A 17,361-nucleotide genomic window follows, 5' to 3' on the forward strand; every position below is an offset into this window, starting at 1 on the left:
GGAGTTGGTTTTATAAAAAGGCCACCAAAGGATGTGTGTGGGTGCCTCGAGAAAAAGAGTCCAGCCTAGAAGATGGCAGAGACGTGGAAAGAGGAACTCTGATCCAAATGCCAGCAGCAAAGCAGAAGTCTTCAGACAGCAAGCAAAAAGTATCACTTCTTAGAGCTGGAAGATATTTAAGAAGAGAGGATGCAATTGGCGAGGAGAACTGAAGAACTGGGAGGAAGGGGAAGAGTTTAAAAAAAATGAAGAGCTAAGAAATAGTTCAGATATTTTAAAGCCCATAAGACTGATCGATATAAGAATAAGAAATAAGAATAGAGGAATAGAAAATGTATGGCTTAAATAAGGATTAAGGGAGAGAGAGAGAGAGAAGGAGAGAGAGGGTAGATGGACAGATGGTTAGATAGATAGATGGATGGATAGAGGGAGAGACAGGTGGACGGACGGACGGACGGACAGACAGACAGATAGATGAGATGAGACGGATAGATAGAGTAGAGATAAACAGTCAGACAGACAGATGGATAGATAGATGAGATGGATAGATGAGATGAAATGAGATGAAATGGATTTGAGATGGATGGATGGACAGAGATAAATAGATGGATGGATGGATGGATGGATGGATAGATAGATAGATAGATAGAGAGATAGAGAGAGAGAGAGAGAGAGAGAGATGGGTGAGATGAAATGAGATAAATTGATAGAGGGAGAGAGAGAGAGAGAGATGATGGATGGACAGATAGATAAATGAGATGGATGGGTAGATAGATAATTATCAAAAAGATAACAATATTTTTTGATCAAAAAATAGTGTTCCGTGTGTCTGCGTTATTACCTTATTAATAAAAATCCCTAACCATAAGCCTATTTCACCCCCTTGTTTCAAAAAAGGAAAGAAAGAATGAAAGATAACAATTTATAACAATCAGTCACTTAGCATCAATTGAATTCGGATGCTTATCTCTCCTACACTTTAGCATACTTTATCAATAGTCTTAGCACCCTTTTCTATAACAACGACTTCGTCCTACGGACATCCAACAGGTACACAATATCTCCCATATTAGGTGAAAAGAAAATCACAGATCTTCTGCTAACTTTACTGGAATAGTTGGTTTCTCCCTCCCCTTTGTAATAGGTCTGCAGTTGTTTTTCTTTCAATGCTCTAGTTTTATTTTTCACCTTTTTTTTTAAAAAAAAAAAAGAAAGCTGCTTTGTATGGCATGTTCAAAAAGATAGGATAAACATATGTTGGAAACAAGGATCTCTAAACTGAATGCAATTATAATTTATTCAGTCCTAATTACTATCAGGAGCCATCCAAAGGGAGAAAAAAAATCTCTTATAATTTTCCAAAAAAAAAAAATATTACGGTGTAGTTGATAGAGAGGCCGGGTTTATGCTGCCGTGGGATTTTCTGGATTTTAATTTCATGCACTATATAAACTCATCAAAAATTGAGGGTCTTATTTTTTCCCCAATAAGGCATTATTAAACAAAATATGACTTACGATGATAGGGTCACGCTGCAGAGTTCTGAGCTAAGTTTTCCCCCCTAATCATGGCTATGCTGAATGAACCATAATTGGCTAGGTTCGCATTTCACACTAAGTCATAAAAACATTCTCTACCAACCACAGAAGCAACGGTATGTACATTGTGCTCAGCCAAAGCAAGATAAACAATAGTTCAATTTAAAGCATTAAGTCACTCAATAAATGTCTTAGAAAGGGAAACAGATGGGGTGCATAAGTGGTAATTCATCACAGCCTCACAGGATTGTCGGCGGGTGCCAAGGCAAAAAACTAAGAATTTTCTCAGTTAGCGTGTGCAAAGTTCCATCACATTAAACCTAAAACAGGGTTTTACGCAGGCTTGGGTTTCGCTTTTTGCCACTGGGCTCCTGTTTTATTTATTGATTGATGGATTAAATTCCTGCGCCACCCACCTCACCTATAAGGGAAGGCATAGAAGACACAGATAAATTCCTTCCCCAGCTGCGATGAGGCAGCTGTTATTTTTCTTTCTCAAAGTCAATTCATTGATCTGCGGCCACCGGAAGATTTAGCAGCTACGGAGATGCAAGTCTTTAATTCTCCCAGATGGTTAGAACAATCTTCTCCAACTGAATGCCCACAGTATTCTATGTATTTATGACGGTTGCAATGTCCCGGCATCATGGAATCCCCTTTTTTGCGTCCTTCTCTTAAGCAAAGTCAATGGGGAAGAGAGATTCTCTTAACAATCGGGTTACTAACTGATCAGCTGCAGTGACTCGCTTAGTAACGACGGCCAGAAAAATCGTAAAACGGGGCAAAACCCAGCCTAACAACTGTCTCACTTAGAAGCAGAAGTTTTAGGCTCCCTGGTGACGGTACTGTCACATCCCATAAAAACAGTAGGGCTGTTCCCCATTGTTGGAACAGTCTCCTCTTCTGACGCTTTTATTGCTTCTTCAGAATCAGTCACATTCATGCGTCAAATATCACGGGCGGCCAGAACGGGTCGGAGCAAACAAACGAAGCGTCCTTTTCAATCCAGATGGTGGGAGAAATCATTTTGATTTCAGGAACGGACCAGCTTGTGGCTTTATCTATTTCTAGGCCCCGAAGACTCTCTTTACAGTTCTGTTCGCATCTAAGAAGAGGATCTCTCTTCTTCGGTGCAGGGAGGCAGAAAGTGTGGGGCAGCTAATGTGTGGCTAAGGGTCCCCACCCAAAAGAGGAAATTCCCCCCCCCTCTCTCTCACACACACACACACCGGCTGATTTTTTTTCCTGTTCAACATACGACATGTATTGAACGTTAAAGCACCCAACTGAGAAGGATGGGAGCTGCCAACATGTAAGCAAAGCTAAATATAGTTGTTGTTTTTTGCACAGTTCCTGCTAAGTTGGCGCAACACTCTTATGGATGCTGTGCGTTCAATCTGAATGCTAGGATGTTATAAAAGGATGTTTACCAAAGAAGATGTGCTGGACTTGCATATTAGGCTTTGGCTATAGAGTGCCTTGTTCAGTCTGGGGATGTGCAAGTCTCATCATTGTTGAACTAGATCGTAGAACATAGAACAAGAGTTGGAAGGGACTTTGGAGGTCTTCTAGTCCAACCCCCGGCTCAGGCAGCGGACCTTACGCCATTGCATGAAGGGAGGCTCAGCTAATCTCAATGTATACATGGTTGTGCTTTGACAATCAAGGTTCATTCATTGGCTTGTCCAATCTTTTCTTGAAAACCTCCAGTGATGGAGCACCCACAACTTCTGAAGGCAAGCCGTTCCACTGGCAAATTGTTCTTCCTGCCAGGAAATTTATCCTTAGTTCTAGGCCTCTCTTTGATAAGCTTCCACATGTCACTTCTTGTCCTCCCCTCAGGCACTGCCTCTTCTCTATGACAGCCCCTCAAGTACTGGAGGACTGCTAACATGTCACCCCTAATTCTTCTCTTCATTAGACTAGACATATCTAGTTCTCTCAATTGTTCATTGTACAGTTTAGCCTTCAGATCCCTTATCATCTTTGTTGTTCTAGGAACTGGACTAGACTAGAACTAGACTAAACTAGAACTCTTGGTCTCCTAGTTTCCTGCGTAGTGCCTTTAACTACTATATCTGCTAGTTTTCTGTCACTTTGAGTCAATCTTGATTCTTGGCCTCTGCCTGAACAAATCCCTACAGTTTTCTTGGCAGGATTGTTGGACTTGGTTTGCCATTACTTTCTTTCTAGAGCTGAGAGTTTATTTAACTACTAATTCAGGTCTGCATTTTTCTACATTCCGTCCCCCCCACCGGCCTGTTCTCTTACAAGCTGATGAAAAAAAAAATTCTCTCCAAACTTCTTCCCAATGCTGGGAAAATGCATAACCTTCTGGCATTTAATAGCTGTGTTCGCTCATCAGGGCTAAGCAGTTCATTAAAGCGACTGCATTTACTGTATATACATGAAGCTAAACTAGATTACTGGGCGAGGGGGAGGTGTGTTAACCTGGTGTGTGAAGCAAATGGTATTTATTTATTGCATTTGTATCCTTTGCTAAATGCTCTAATTGCACGACTCTGGATGGTGATCAATGAAGTACAAACCAAGAACAAAAATCAATAAAGAAAGCTGCTACAAACAGAAGAAGCAAAACTGCGCAAACAAGTGTGCAGATGGAGGCCTGCAACAAACCAAGAGAGGCTGATAGAATGGGAGGGGTTGCGACATTCGACATTCCTGGAGGAAATCTGATTTCTGCAGTTGCTTTTTTTTTTTAGTTTTTTAGCTGAGTATACGAAGGTTGAAAAAGGGGTCAACTCAGTAACCAGCTTTTGCTGCACAAACGATGCATTTAGTGATGACGTGAGCAAGATCTATTTCGGCATCTCCCAACCGGCACTGCATGCTCCTGGCTATTCTGCAGCCTCCCTGGCTTGTCGTATTTCGATTGAGACATCGAAGGGTGTATGTTTGTTGTTTTTTTCAAACCAGGAAGCAGATTTCCAACTGAAAAGAAGACAGGAAGCCTCAGCAGTGGCGTCCTTTTTGCCACATCTAACCATAACATCCTCTCAAAAGCACACTGCGAAAGCCTCATAGGAAAATGCTCAGGCAGATTGAGGAGGAGATGGAAAAATATGGAGTCCTCTTTCAAAAAAAAAAGGAGTACAAGTATCTGAGCAGCTGCAGAAGAGATGCCCGTGTAGGTTGGGTTTTAGGCATCGTTGTGTGTGTATGTGTGCGTCTACACCATCAGGTTTGCAGAGGAACGATGATAGTTAGGGAAGGAACTGTGGAAGAAGATCTTAAGTATGAGGGGTCCCTGGTGCTCTCTGAGCTTGCTTGTTTTCTTGCAGACATTTCATTACCCAAACTAGGTGACATCCTCAGTGCTAGAGTCTAGAATCCAGGTAATGAAACATCTGCAAGAAAACAGAGCACCAAGGACTCCATACTCCTTCTCCTCCTCCCTCTCCCCACCCCACAAACCCCATTTCCTCCTAGCACTGATGACGTTGCCTAGCTTGGGTAATGAAACGTCTGCAAGAAAACGTTCAAGCTCAGAGAGAACCAAGGACCTCACATTCCTCCTCCTCCTCCTCCACAAACCCCCTCCTTTCTAGCACTGATGATGTTACCTAGTTTGGATAATGAAACGTCTGCAAGAAAACAAGCAAACTCAGAGAGCACCAAGGACCCCACAGTCCTCCTCTTCCTCCACTCCACAAACCCCCTCCTTTCTAGCATTGATGATGTTACTAGTTTGAGTAATGAAATGTCTTCAAGAAAACATCCAAGCTCAGAGAGAACCCAGGACCCCACAGTCCTTCTCCTCCTCCTCCTCCTCCTCCTCCTCCTAACCCCTCTCCCTTCTAGCATTGATGATGTTACCTAGTTTGGGTAATGAAACGTCTGCAAGAAAACATGCAAGCTCAGAGAGAACCAAGGACCCCACAGTCCTCCTCCTCCTCCTCCTCCTCCTCCTCCTCCTCCTCCTCCTCTTCCACTCCACAAACCCCCTCCTTTCTAGCACTGATGATGTTACCTAGTTTGGATAATGAAACGTCTGCAAGAAAACAAGCAAACTCAGAGAGCACCAAGGACCCCACAGTCCTCCTCTTCCTCCACTCCACAAACCCCCTCCTTTCTAGCATTGATGATGTTACCTAGTTTGGGTAATGAAACGTCTGCAAGAAAACATCCAAGCTCAGAGAGAACCAAGAACCCCACAGTCCTCCTCCTCCTCCTCCTCCTCCTCCTCCTCCTCCTCCTCCTCCCCCCATTCCCTTCTAGCATTGATGATGTTACCTAGTTTGGGTAATGAAATGTCTGCAAGAAAACAACAAGCTCAGACAGCACCGAAGACCCTTCTTTTCAACCCTGAGCTACACATATTCTCCTTTATTGTCTTTAAGTATCCCTCGCCCAAAGAAGTCATGATGCAGAATCACCCTGATTTCACAGGAACGTGTTACCTATACGAGACGCTGTAGGTTTTAAAAGCTCCCTTGCTTCTTGTGTCATTAGCAAAGGCCAACGTGGATGTTTTCGACCTCCAACATGGTCTCCCGTTTCTGGAGGATAAATCTGGCAATGACTCCAACAAACAGTTTTTAGACACAGCAGGTCTTGGGAAGCCTGCTGGCGTCCATCTGCGACAACATGTCCGTACAAGAAGAAGACCTTCAAAAAAAAAAAAGATGCACACTGCAGTGTTAGGTTTCCTGAAAATGTTTTCCGTTTTTTCAAAAAAGTGAGACCGTAATTCTGTTGACTGCATTTCAACCTGTGCCTAAGCGGGAGGTTTATGAATTATGCACCTTTTTTCTCTCCTTCCTTAAACCCAAAATCTTAGTCGGTGTTGAAAAAAAGACGACACAGCACCTCGACTCTGAAACCCTGATCTTAATTGCGCAATTCCACGTTTCTCTTATTTTTGTAGTAGACCGTTCTTTTATTTTTGTCGCAGACTATTAAAAGGAGCCTCCTGAGGACTCTGAGGCTTTTTAAAATAAAATTATGTAACCCTGCTAAAATCAAGAATACAGAAATGGAGCCAAAGTCACTCCCGAATAAATTCCAGAATAAAATGAAGGCTAACAGACAATGTTCCTGGTAGGTCTTGGTAGATCTCTCGTCACTGATAGTTTCTTAAGACAATAAACTTCAAGACCTGTAACGAGAATCCACCACACTAATCTCTGTTAATAGAATAACAGAGTTTAAGGGACCTTGGAGGTCCTCTAGTCCAACCCCCTGCTCGAGTAGGGGACCCTCCACCATTCAAGACAAGTGACAGTCCAGTCTCTTCTTAAAAACCCACAACTTCTGAAGGCAAAGCTGTTCCACTAGCTAATTGTTCTCACTGTCAGGAAGTTTCTCCTTAGTTCCAGGTTGCTTCTCTCCTTGATTAGTTTCCATCCGCTGATTCTTGTCCTGCCTTCAGGCGCTTTGGAGAATAGCTTGACTCCCTCTTCTTTTGGGGCAGCCCCTGAGGTATTGAAAGACTGCTATCATGTCACCATTAATCCTTCTCTTTGTTAGTCTATGGCAGGGGTGGGGAACCTTGGCTCATTTATGACTTGTGGACTTCAATAGCCAGAATTCCTGAACCAGCCATGCTGACTCAGGAATTCTGGCCGTTGAAGTCCACAAGTCATAAAAGAGCCAAGGTTCCCTACCCCTGGTCTATGCATACTCAGTTCCTGCAACCGTTCAACATATGTCTTAGCCTCCAGCCGTCTAATCATCTCTGTTACTCTTCTCTGCGCTTTTTCCAGCCCTCCTTGAATTCCATTGACTTTTATCTACCACCAATTTTGCTTGGACCGTTAGTAGTTCAGATTTTTGTAGAGCACAATTAGCATGCAGTGAGCCTACGTTCACTGATGATGATGTTACCTAATTTGGGTCATGAAACGTCTGCAAGAAAACAACCAAGCTCAGAGAGCCCCCAAGGACCCCTCATTTCAACTTTGAGCTACAAATATTCTCCTTTATTGATACCTTGAGCTTCCTGCCCTCCCCCCCACCCACGGTTCCTGCTCTGCTCTGAAACTCTGCGGATAACAGATATTAAAATATTGAGCATTACCACTCATGTTAAGTGAAAGTGGTTGGAAGAAATGCATTTCAGACCACAAGCATCTTCCTCAGAAGATTACGAATAATGGAGACGACGGTGTGTTTCTTGGTGCAACTGCATATAGGAACAGCAAGCTGGAAGGCTTAAATAGGAAGGCAATGAACGCAACGAGTGGGAAAGAGGTTCTGTGCTCAAAGGAAGGGCTCTGTTCAAAAACATTTGAACTAATCCTCCCCGGAGCTAGACTGCAATGTTCTAAGGTAAAATGAAGCAATGTGTATCGCTAAGCCTTACATTCGCTTAATCACAAAGACAAGGTGTGCGTTACATCCAGTTCTCAGCACAGTTGCGCAAGATCACACCTTCGCAGAAGGACCTCACAGCTCACGCACTCACAATAAAACTGCAAACATTACAAGCCTCTCAAGCAGAGACTGGAGGGCTATACATGATGCACTCTTTTGCGAACTCGAGAGTAGCTTCAATGGCTTGGCTCAGGCACACTAAGAGTAAACTTACCTGCAGTATCAGATCTAAAACTGACACCCTGAAATCAACGAAAGCAGGAAAGTTGCTATAGAGATGTGGAAAGCTGACAATCCTTAAGAAAGGAGAGCAAGCAGCATAAACAAGGCAAGTATTTGGGTTCACATGTGCAAAGCAAGGTAATTCCAACGCAAGACATCTCTGGTCCGCGGAAGATTTAAGAATGGACCTGCACTCTGCTGCGTGTATCAGCCTGCATTTTAAAACATGCACAAATGTGCACAACTTAAAGAGTGCACAGTTTAGCAACATAGTGTGAAGGTTCATAAATCACCTCCTTGGTTGAAGCTAAAACTGGGTTGCAGTTGAGGATAGAACCATTCAATTCCAAAACAATAATTTAAAAAAACAAACAAACTAGAATGTGGTTGATAAAAATGAATAGATGGTTAAGACATCAGAGACTCAAGAATAAGAATTTAATGTCAACCACTTTCAACAGCTTGAAGAATGTGGAGCCTGGAGGAAAATCAGGCACTGGCTACACAAAAGGTGTGGTTTGTTTAAGTGTTCCCAGTCTGTGTGTTTGGTAGACTTTGGTTTAAATGAGTTTTGTGAATCCAACCAACGTAAATGTATTCAACAACAATGGCTAAGTAAATTGGCTCAGCACAACGATAAACACTCTCTACTTAATATCTGAGCACCTGCAAGCAAGTTGAGGAAGTTCCAGATGTAGTATTCGAAACAAAAGCATATGCACGCTTATTCAGAAAAAAAATATATTTACAATTGCTGGAACAGTTATCCCAGCTAAAAAGGCATTCTAAGATGTTGATTCATTATGTATCATACATGCAACTGAATGGCTAATGGTCCTATTTTCTTGTGACAGAAAGAACTAGCTCAGAATTCTCAGCAGGCTTAGCATTGGCTCCATTCACACATGAAACTAAAACACATTCTGGCTTGTTTGACTGTGATCTCATTCTTCGATCTATAAATTTAGATTTATAAAACCACCCAGTTCAAGGGCACCACTGCACAGCTCATGAATTAAGAACATAAAAGACAATCGTAACAAGAGAACAACTATAGCCGTAAACTAATCCACATAATTCAATCCAGATACATGTGCAGCACAAATCCTGCAGTCTTTGAGGCAGGTTTATAGGATGGCAGGGTCCAAGCTGTTTGGAAGATGCTATTCAAGAGGGCAGATACTATGATATCAGCGCTTGCTTCCTAAAGGTAAAGGTAAAGGTTCCCCCGCACACGCGTGCTAGTCGTTTCCGACTCTAGGGGCCGGTGCTCATCTCTGTTTCAAAGCCGAAGAGCCAGCGCTTGGCCGAGGACATCTCCGTGGTCATGTGGCTGGCATGACTAGACGCCAAAGGCGCACGGAACGCTGTTACCTTCCCACCAGAGTGGTCCCTATTTTTCTACTTGCATTTTTACGTGCTTTCAAACTGCTAGGTTGGCAGAAGCTGGGACGAGTAACAGGCAGAAGGTCGGCAGTTTGGCGGGTCGAATCCCGAGTGCCGCATAACAGAGTGAGTGCTTGCTTCCTAGACCACATCAAATGACAGTGCTGGAGATATGGGACCCAAAACACTTTCTCAATTTTTATGAGATGGAGAGAAACAACGAGAGACAATTGGTTCCTGGGATATCCAGGTCCTATGTCAGAAAAGCTTTATACATGACAATTGTATCTACTTGCCAACCAGAAGCTCTCTGGTAAAGAGTTATACTTCCAAAACAAAGGCATTATACGGGCAACAAAAAGCATGTCTATAACTCTGGATGCCACTGCACCATTGACCCACTATGTCTTCAGAAGAGCCTTCAAGGTCTGCCCCATGTGGAGGAATGCAACAATCCATTCATGACTAAGGCATAAGTGACTGTAAGAAAGGACTCCTTTGTGATGGATGGATGGATGGATGGATGCAAAGATCTTCCCAGCCACAATTGCCACCTGTTTTTCAAGCAGGACCCAATGAGTCTAGGAAGGCCCCCAAACTGCACGGTTGCATTTGAGGAAATTAAATTCCCTTCAGAATTAAATATGGAAAATCCCAGCCCCCAGAAGAATCACAAGCCCATTGGGTTTTGTCAGGGTTAAACCCCTTTAAACCTCTCCCTCCCCATCCAGACCTTTCAGATACTGAGACAAGATCTCGATAGCATCCTTTGATCAGTCAGCAGCCCAGATGATTGTCATCTGCATATTCATGATACTTGACTCTGGCTCAACAGATGGCCACATCCAATGGCTCACATCTACAGGAAGATGAAAGGGTCAAACCCTGAGACATCTCACAGACCAGTGACTTTGTGCGTGGTTTCTCTCCATCTATCAAAAATGATCGGAACCAGCCAAGGGAGGTTAATCATCTCAGTCAACATGTCTACGAATTAGGTAAACATTCCATTCCCCCCCCACCCCATACTATTCTATGCAAGGAGGAAATAAGTTATGATTGACTGCACAATAATTGGGGTCTGCACAACAGCCTCCCCAGTTGTGATATTCACTTACCTAGGAGCAAACCCCACAATGGTCTTAGGATTTAATTTTTGCCTAAAACTGCCTTCAGTCCAAACTCTATTGGAGATACCATCCCAGAACAGACAGCTGCCATTCAGCATCAATCATTACTTGCATTATTTTTTTTTTTTGCTGTAGTGGCAATCCAGCCTTTATGTTAGTTTGGTGGAAACAAGACTGCTGTGGCTTATTTAGCAAACCATGGTTTTGTGCAGAGTGTGAACCTGTTCAGCAACAATGCCTTTTGAGGAAACCCCCATAGGCACGTAGAGACACCGGCTGCTTTAGAAAAATGAAGTTTTCAGGAGAGAAGGATGAGGTTGGCTTGATGGCCCTTGGTTTGTTTGCCGATGGAGACCCTTAGTCATCCAGTTCATGGCTGTCCCAAAGGTGCTTTTTTCAAAAAGGCAACTGGGCTTCGTTTTTCCTTGAAGACGTTTCACTTCTCATCCAAGAAGCGTTATCAGAACTGAAGAAGCTTCTTGGATGAGAAGTGAAAAGTCTTCAAGGAAAAACGAAGCCCAGTTGCCTTTTGAAAAAAAGCACCTTTGGAACTTTTTTTTTCATAGAAAGGAATACAAGCAAAACTCAAGTCTCAGCAGAAGCTTTCTAAGGCTTCAAATGGATTCTTCCCCCTCCCTCTGGGCACTAAATCTAGGATTGTATACAAAGCATGCCTAAGGTTCCTTGGGACAGTCTACCTTTTACTTTAAAATAAAAATCTGCATCCTGCCTTTCTTATTTTTACAAATAGCTCAAGGCGGCGAATATATCCATCTACCTCCTCCTCTTTTTCCCCCACAACAACCCTGTGAGGTGAATTTGCCACCGAGAGACGAACTGGTTGAAGATCACCCCGCTGGGTTTCATGACCTAAGGATGGACCAGAAGTCACAGTCTCCTGGGGACTGACCCACGGTCATCCAGCTGCCTTTCGTGGCTACGGTGGGACTTGACCTCCGGCTCTCCTGCTTTACATACAGCCTGGGTGCCTTTAACACTAGATCAAATTGGCCATCTTCTATCTTGCTACCTGTCTTACTGTGCTGCTGGTCAGAAACACATCAGACCACCCGCTTTCACGCATTTTGAAAGAATCCAGATTTTTTTCCCAAGGAAAGCCGAGAGAGACCCATTTGGTGAGCGTGACATCGCGACCGCCGCGGCCGAACCGGCAGCGCCGAGGAAGGCGCCGCTGCCGCTCCTTCCAAGCGCCTCGCGAGCTGTCCGAGGTGCTGAAAGCGCGTCGGCACCCAGTTTTAAGCGCGAAAGCGACAGACGCGCGGAGAACGCCCGGCCGTCCCCAAACCCAAGCGGGGTTTCAGATGTGTCGGCCACCCACTCCTCGCCCTCCCCGCTTGAGGACGACGAGAGTTTGGAACCGCCACCTATCCGGACGGCGCCGGTTAGGAAAAGCTGATTCCGGGTGGCCGCCAGCACCGCCTCTCTCTCCTAGAGACGGATCTTGCGAGAGCGCGCGCCCTCTCCTTTTTCGTTTCCCACGGACAGGCCAAACCTAGGTTCGCGCCGCCAAGGTGTCCGCCCGTTTGTTTAGTCGCCGCCAACTCCCGATAGCTGGAGAGAGTTGCGGCGACTCAGAAGGAGAAAGGCAGGCAAAAGGCAGCCGGAACCGGGGGAAAGGCAGGGTTTGCGGGCCGCCTGGGGCGGGTGAGGCAGACCCGAGAATTCGCTAAACCTGCCCGTCTAAAAAATCAGATTTCTCGATCCGATTCAGATTCGGGAGTCTTTTGATAGAAACGACTCCCCACGTCCTTACAAGGCACTTTCAAGGCTCCAAACACACAAAGATAGGACGGAAAAGGTCCCTTCTGGGTGCCCCAGGGCAGAAGCAGACAATCCAGTGATCCCAGGATCGCCAAGCTCCACACTCCCTGAGCACTGGCCAAGCTGGCTGTGGCTGATGGTGGGTGGGAAAGACTAAACCATCTGGAAGGCAACGGATTGCCGATCCCTGGTCTAAAAAGGGCGCCCAGCGCCCCTAACCTCGAGCGCCGAGATTTGAACTGGCATCTTCATCAGAGACTTACTTCCACTGACCGCAGCTGAGCAGCTCCCGCTGGACCTTGGCTAATCCCATCCCAACCTCACGTGACGGAAACGCACAGCCCCTTTTTGGAGAACAGGCGTCAATCCGGATTAGGATACTGTATAATTCGCCGCCCATCTACCCTCTTCTAGCCAGAATCCCCATCCGCAGAAGGCGCGCGCGGGGAAGAAGCGCACGGACCGCGTGCCCTGAAACACATCCAAAAAAGGCTTTCTGGAAACCCTAAGAAAGGGTGTCGAAGCAAACAAACTCTTAGTAATTTCTTCGTGCTGCTTTCTTTTTATTTTGATCCAGTTCCCTCCTCCTGAAACACACACACAAATGCACTCGCGCGCCTTCCTTTCCTGTCCAAACAGATGGAAAGGTTAATTTACAGAGACTTAATTCGGGATGGTTATTGGGATGCTGCGCAGGTGAAAAGAAGCAACACCAGCGCTGTAGGTTCTAGAAGCCCCCAGCCTTGATTCAGGGCCCAAGAACGCCAGCGGGAGATTGGACGGAGCGGGCACCTCGCCCGTTCGCTTCAAGGGGCGAGCTTCTCGATTCTCGCCCTCGGCTTAGAAAACAGAGCAGAAAGCAGGTAAATTTACAAGCCAGGGATAAACCTGAGCAGTGGCGCTTAATTTCAGGTCGAGGATCCCACCACCCCAGAACGCGGGTGCTTCTGAACACACGCAGAGTGGCTGACCCTTCCCTCGGAAGAAACTGCCGATGGGATCAGCGCGGGGGTAAAGACGGTGTGTGTGTGTGTGAAGCTTCTTGGTGCCGGATTCTGAAGCGGCCAGCTCAGTCCGCGGCACCTGCTGAATCCCCGAAGGCAAAGCGCCGAGGTGGCGGGCTCGGCAGGAAGGAAAAGCTTCAAGGCGACGCCCTTCCACGCGGGCACAGCTCGACCTCTGCGGGGGCAGGAAGCTCGGCAGAGGCGTAAATCTAGAGAAGGCAAAGCAGGTCCCGGGACCCCCGAGTCTGACCCAGTTCTGGGCGCGCAGGATGGAGAGAAGGGTCAAGGGGAAACTCGCAGAGATGCGCGCGGCATGGGCTCCGCGCCTCCGGCGCGCCCCGAAGGACAGCCGCTTCTGCGCTAAGTTTGCCCAACGCGCAAGACCCCACCGGGTCTCCCGAAGGCGGCGCGCAAACCCCGAAGGCGCTGTCGGGGTTAAGCGTCTGGGCCGACGGGGGTCCGCTCTTCCCCTCCCCACCCTCTTTCCCACCCATGCTTTTCGGTGCGAGCCTGGACAGGTACATCCATAGAACTCACGCCGCTGAGCTGAAGGCGCGGCTTAGGTGAGTATGGGGGGGGGGAGAAGGCAGTTTTCCAGCAGCCCTTGCCAAATAAACGATGGGAACTGTAGTCTTAGCAACTTGAGAGCCACCGGGAGAAGAACTTCCTTGTTCAGAGAAAGCCGAAACTAAGCGCCAGAACCCCCCCGTGCCAAAGTCAGTTGTGGAGTTGTGTCTCTGAGCCTATGCTGAGTGTCCGCGCAAGAGTCTTCACAGAAGCCTAAGGCAGCGGGGTGCCGGGACGTGACCCTAAACGCTGACCACAGTCCCTGCGGGGAAGGTTACCGAAACCCCACTGGGAAAGGCGGCCGTGAGCTTCTCCCGAGGGGCGCTGCCACTCACCTGGCTCCACGGACGGGCGGGCGAGTCCTCCCGGAGCGGCTCACTTCGGAACAATTCTGCCCCGCTTGGTCCGCTTCTGCCTCCTCCGCTTCCCTCCCACAAAAGAGGCGGCCGCCGCTGCCTTTCCCCCCCCTCCCCCCTCGAGGAAGGAAACGGAGGAGGGGGGACGCGCCAGAAGCCCGCCCGCCTGACCGACCGACCGACCGGTCGGCCGGGGATCCGCTGCGTCGCGCTGTGCCTCGGCTCCACCGGTCGGGCTTCCTTTATGCGCTCTGGACCGAACCGAGGGCCAACCGCGGGGGCGCAGCCAGGCTCCGAGGCTGCCTGGTCGGGAAACCTTTTATATAGACGCGGCGCCAGTTCCACGCCCCAGGACGAGAGCCCGAATCACCAACTCCTTCGCCAGGCAAAGCGCTGGGAGGGATTTGTACCCACTCCAGCCTCCTCCCCCAGATCACCAATGCCTGGGGACCCGGCGGCGGTGGCGGCGGCGGCTGGTGCTGCAGCCCACGCCCCACCCTGGGTTGCAAACGCCCTTGGCGTGCTTCCCCGGGAACGAGGCCCCACGAAGACTTCGGAGCGAGCGGGGCGGATTGCACGGAGAGCGCAGCGGCCGGCCGGCTAGGAATCAACCCTCGGGGGAAAAAAAACACAACCAAACGCGCTTTCTCCACTCGGCCTTTTTTTTTGCTGGGGGGGGGGGAGGGAAAGGTTGGGAAATGGCTTAGTTGCTTCCATTTCAGGTGCCGAGCGCAGGCTCCGCAAGTCACGCGCACCTTTGGGGAAGGCGCTGCCCCCCCCCACGGCATGCGGAGGGAGTTACTCCCACGTAAAGTATGCACAGAACCCACCCACCCCCCCGCGCGGACAGTGCAGAAGGAGCTCGCGGGGACTTACTTCTGAGTAAACCGGAGTGTGGGGGGGGGGGGGGAAATCAGGCACCGCGGCGCTTGCCTCGCCCTTTATAATCGCGGCTTGAGGCTTATAAACCCACGTTCCTAAACTGAAGCGGGGCGGGTGGGAAGAGGGAGATCAAAGAGTCAGGGAGTCTGCAACGCTGATGCTCCGACATTACACACACACACACACAGAGAGAGAGAGAGAGAGAGAGAGACAGACAGACAGACAGACAGACAGACAGACAGACAGACAGACTGAGAAAGAGAGAGAGAGAGAGAGAGAGAGAGAGAGAGAGAGAGAGAGAAAGAGAGAGAAAGACATAGAAAGAGAGAAAAAGAGAGACAGAGAGAAAGAGAGAGAGAGAGAGACTGAGAAAGAGAGAGAGAGAGGGAGGGAGGGAGGGAGGGAGGGAGAGGGAGGGAGGGAGGGAGGGAGGGAGAGAGAGAGAGGCAGAGACAGAAACCCGAGTTAATTCTGGCTTTTAAACCCCCGTAACCCGTGTCTCTTTCTCTTTCGCAAGCCCCGTTCGGAGGCCTTTCCTCAGCCAGATTTATTTATTTATTTATTTATTTTAAAAAGCCGTCCTTTGCTCCAAACTCGGATAAACTCAGGGTCCCCCTTTTCTCTCCCCCAACTTTCAGAAGCGAAGCTAAAACACACCCGTTGCTAGTGAGGTGGAACAGCCTGAGAAAGAGATGGGGAGGGGAGGGGGGGGAAAGGGGGCGCGCGGAGGTGGGGGGAAGGAAAGACGAGACCCATTTCTTTAATGGAATTGCACAACCTTCTACATCCTCTGGTGGGGAGGTGTATTGGGGTTTAAATTTAAATCTTAGTACAATACATGCCACCACCACCCCTCTCTAGCAGAGTTCCAGAAATTACAGAGGGGGTGGGGAGACATAATTCTCCTGCCTGCTGATGGCATTTACACATACATAACACACACACACACACACACACACACACACACACACACACACAGAGAGAGAGAGAGAGAGAGAGAGAGAGAGAGAGAGAGAGAGAGAGAGAGAAATTTGCACTTTGCTCTCAAGCCCTTTAAAATATTTGTTATCATTGTCCAGTTAATTCAAGGTGTAAAAACAGGAAAATACATGTATGAAAACGGAGCAAATTGGCATACTTTTACATTTAAGCACAATGGTGTGAATAGATTTCAGTCACTTCTGCTTAATACCCCCCATTGTCTTTATGGGGGGTTGGAGGACAGAAGAGGTACTGCTGATTGAAAGCAAGGTGGGCCCTAACTCAGCATTTAGTTCTCACAGGAACTAATCATAGGAGGACAAAGAAAGAACAAGAAAAGGGCCAGTTTGGTCCAGTAGGCTAGAAGCCAGGAGATTGAAAGCTCCAGTTCTGCCTTAGGCATGGAAATCAGCTGGGTGGCTTTGGGCCAATCACCAGGAGACGGTGAGTTCTAGTCCCGACTTAGGCATGGAAATCAGCTGGGTGGCTTTGGGCCAATCACCAGGAGACGGTGAGTTCTAGTCCTGACTTAGGCATGGAAATCAGCTGGGTGGCTTTGGGCCAATCACCAGGAGACGGTGAGTTCCAGTTCTGCCTTAGGCATGGAAATCAGCTGGGTGGCTTTGGGCCAATCACCAGGAGACTGTGAGTTCTAGTCCTGCCTTAGGCTTGGAAATCAGCTGGGTGGCTTTGGGCCAATCACCAGGAGACGGTGAGTTCTAGTCCCGCCTTAAGCATGGAAATCAGCTGGGTGGATTTGGGCCAATCACCAGGAGACGGTGAGTTGTAGTCCTGCCGTAGGCATGAAAAGCGACTAGGTGACTTTGGCCACCCATGCTGTCTCAGCCCAGCCCACCTCACAGAGTTGTTGTTATGGGAAAAATAGGAAGAGGAAGGAGTATTGGGTATGTTTACTGCCTTGGGCTATTTATAAATATAATAACATTAGGCTGTAAATAAAATAAAAAAGTATATTCCTGCACAGAAAGTCATATGGAGAGAAAGATCACTGCTGATTCTTCAAACGTTACAGTCTCCACTGATAAGACTGTGAATGATTCCCCATGTAAAATATTATCTCCAATATTGATTAAATCTTTATTTATTTTATTTATTTATTTTATTTTAATTCCATTTATATCTCGCCCTTCTCTGAAGACTCAGGGCGGCTTACTAA

The 17,361-nt window shown here is 47.4% G+C and overlaps 1 protein-coding gene across 3 annotated transcripts in view; it reads right to left on the reverse strand.

Annotated features, from left to right (window-relative positions):
* The window catches only part of NOS1 (nitric oxide synthase 1), a gene marked incomplete at its 3' end in the record, with an annotated part of 134,863 nt that overhangs the window by 83,856 nt on the left and 33,646 nt on the right, over positions 1–17,361 (reverse strand). The window lies entirely within an intron of this gene.

The sequence above is a fragment of the Vipera ursinii genome (assembly GCF_947247035.1).
Source record: "Vipera ursinii genome assembly, chromosome: 14".
NCBI classification, from domain to species: domain Eukaryota; kingdom Metazoa; phylum Chordata; class Lepidosauria; order Squamata; family Viperidae; genus Vipera; species Vipera ursinii.